Genomic DNA, 3,332 nt, shown 5'->3' on the forward strand with positions numbered 1-3,332 from the left:
TTGAGTAGGCCACTCAAAGGTTGACCTTTAGGCATTTCTCACCCGACAGGTGTTTGATGAAATGCCTGAGACAACTCTCATAGGCTTTTAGTGTACTTTGCCAAAGACATTTGTTGTTAAAGATGCTAAGATAGCTAATAGACATGTTAGTAATGATGGCTTTTATGTTATTCAACCAAAGACATTTAATGTTTGAGATATGTTAGCAAATGAGCATTCATCTAGACATAGAGCTTGCTTAGAATTGTGTCTAGGCTTAAGGTTGATAGTTTGATTGATCATTTGCCATCCTTAGTTCGAAACCTGATCACCCAAGGTCTAAATACCTATACCCATGAGTTCTCCTTTCCAATAGTTAAAAAGTATCATTTCGTTAATTACATTCTAGTTATAGTTAAAAACCATCAAATCATTGGCTGCACTTAAATTAAGCAAATACTTGCATTCTCACTGCTTTGAGTCCCTCAGAACTGGTTCGACAACTTTCCATATACTACATCATTTGTCTTAGGAACCTGAAAACTCCTGACATCAAATTGGCGCCGTTACCAAATTCTGAGTTTGATTTGAACATTGAGATTTAGTCATTTGCTTGATACTAAGTCATTTTTATTTTTGTAAATTACTGATTCTCTTCTTCACTCTTTGTGATTTTCAGGTGTATGAACTTGAAGAACAAGGGTACATCAAACCTTGTTCCAAGAGCAGCATACATCAGAGCTTTAGAGAGAGAGTTTGATAGAAAGAGAAGACAAGAAGAGCAACAGGCTCAACTGCAGACACTGGAAGCTGCAATAGAAGAACAACAAAATCCTCAGAACCCTAATGGAGTCAACAATGTTCCACCACAAGGGTCTCAACAGCGACCAGCTCGCCCCATGGCACTTATGACCGCCCCAACATACACAGTCCTAGACTGGGAATCCGAGCACCAACTGTGGCTGCTAACAACTTTGAGATCAAGTCAGAGCTGCTCAACTGCATAGAGAACAACAAGTATCATGTCTGGCTGTGGAGGACCCATTTGATCACTTGGATAAGTTTGACACCTACTGTGGTATGTCAAAGGCTAATGGTGTGTCAGAGGATGCTTTAAAGCTCAAGCTATTCCCCTTCTCTTTGGGGGATAAGGCACGTCAGTGGGAGAAATCTCTACCAAGTAGGGCTGGGCATCATTACTCATTACTCGCCTTAAACTCGTTACCCGATCCGTATTTGCCTTGAAAATTCAAGTACTCGGTGTTGTCAAGGCAAATAGCAAGTCGGTAATTTTCATTACTTGCAAGAGCAAGTCAAGTATCAAATATCATTATTATTTTTATTATTTGACTCGTTCGTCCCGTTACTTACTCCATTACTTCCTATTGTTACATGATCTATTAATTATTTCTTCGTATTTGTCTTTTCATTTACTTGCATTGTTACATGATCTATTAATTATTCATTACTTTTCTTATATTTGTTACTTATTTCTTATCCATCTTGAGTTTAAAATATTCGTCGTCATCTAGTCAAATATTACATAATAATAAGTATTGAAAAATTTAGTTATATGACTTGTTATTACTTTTTACTTATTTAGAGAATGACATTTTTTTTATTTTTCTTCACTATAATATGAACAGATATTTTGTTTAAAGTAATTCATATGTTATTTTAAATAGAATAGGCAAAACATACTTTCATACCTATTAGATATCTATTTCTAATAGAGTATTGTTTAGTAAATAGTTTTTAAACATACCGAAAAACTCGTAAATAATTCATAAGTACTCGTAAATAATTTACAAATACTCGTAAATAGTAAGCAATATAGCAAGGCAAGTAACTTGCAAGTAATTCATTTTTGATCAAGTACTCGAAATAGTAAGTACTCGTTTCTAATAAGTCAAGTACAAGTCGAAAATTTTATTATTCGTACAAGACAAGTCAAGTCGCAAGTAGATGCAAAATTTCAAGTACTCGCCTTGTGCCCAGCTCTACTACCAAGTGACTCCATCACTACTTGGGAAGACTGCAAAAAGGCATTTTTGGAGAAGTTCTTCTCTACCTCAAGAACTGCTAAGTTGAGGAACGAGATCTCCAGCTTCCAACAGAACAACTTGGAAGGATTCAGTGAAGCTTGGGAGAGATTCAATGGTTATCAAGCTCAGTGCCCACACCATGGTTTTTCCAAGGAGAGCTTGCTGAGCACATTCTACAGAGGTGCTCTTCCTAAGTACAGAGCCAGACTGGATACAGCTAGCAATGGGTTCTTTTTGGGGAGAACTGAGGAAGAAGCAGATGCTCTGGTTGACAACATGGTTAAGAGTGATGCAGTCTACAGTGGAGACCATGACAGAAGCAGTAGAGGTGATGACAAGCACACAAGAAATGAGATAAAGGCTCTTCAGGAGAAGATTGACACACTCATTGCTGATAAGGCCACACAAGCGCATGTGAACTTTGTTGGTAACCCACAACAGGAGATACCTCCTACTGTCAATGAGGTTGAGGGTTTGGAAGGGCAAGAAGAATTGTGTTTCATCAACAACAATGGTAGCTGGTAAAAGAAGGAACCCAACTTTCAGTACAACAACTACCAACATAAGCCCTATTCAAACAACCAGCAGAGTGGTTATCAGCCTAGACACAACCAGCAGAGCAACTATCAGCCTCAGCAAAATCCCTCTCCTAGCTCCTCTGCCCCTCAAAAGAGCAACACTGGTGCCTTACTGAAACAAATCTTGGAGTCTCAGACTAGAAGTGAGAAGCATGTGGGCTATGAGCTGAAGAAGCTTTACTCCAAGAATTATGGGAGCTACAATGAGCTCAAGAACAAATTCTCCCACCTTACTTCTTCTGTCAAGAATTTGGAGAATCAGTTTGCTTCCATGAGCACCCACCAGAATCGTCAGCCAGGATCTCTACCTGGAAAATCTGATCAAAACCCCAAAGAAGCAAAAACTATCACACTCAGGAGTGGTAAGCAGTTACCTCCTAGAACCCTCACCAAGGATGCTGAGAAACAAGGTGAGGAGGTAGCCATCAATCTAGATGATGAAGTGGTCATTGTTGATGAGAAGACAGATGATGAGATCTTGGAGAAGATTGAGAAAGATAAGGGTAAAGGAAAGGTTGGAGAAGAGAAGAAGACAACAAAAGATGGTGAATCTGCTGCTCCAGCAGGTGAGAGCTCTTTTGTCCCTCATCCCTATGAACCCAAGCTTCCATTCCCTGGTAGATTCAAGAAGCAGCTGCTACAGAAGTACAAGGCTTTGTTTGAGAAGCAGAATAGTAAAGCTCAGGTTACAATGCCCATCATTGATGCTTTCATGCTGATTCCTCAATAC

At 39.0% G+C, this 3,332-nt stretch overlaps 1 non-coding gene across 1 annotated transcript; it reads right to left on the reverse strand.

Moving 5' to 3' along the window:
- Positions 1-2,063: 2,063 nt before the first annotated feature.
- On the reverse strand, positions 2,064-2,170 carry LOC130508805 (small nucleolar RNA R71). The gene has a single exon (XR_008942984.1). It is a non-coding gene; the product is annotated as a small nucleolar RNA R71 (small nucleolar RNA).
- Positions 2,171-3,332: the final 1,162 nt, after the last annotated feature.

Source organism: Raphanus sativus, chromosome 2, assembly GCF_000801105.2.
Source record: "Raphanus sativus cultivar WK10039 chromosome 2, ASM80110v3, whole genome shotgun sequence".
In the NCBI taxonomy this organism is placed as follows: domain Eukaryota; kingdom Viridiplantae; phylum Streptophyta; class Magnoliopsida; order Brassicales; family Brassicaceae; genus Raphanus; species Raphanus sativus.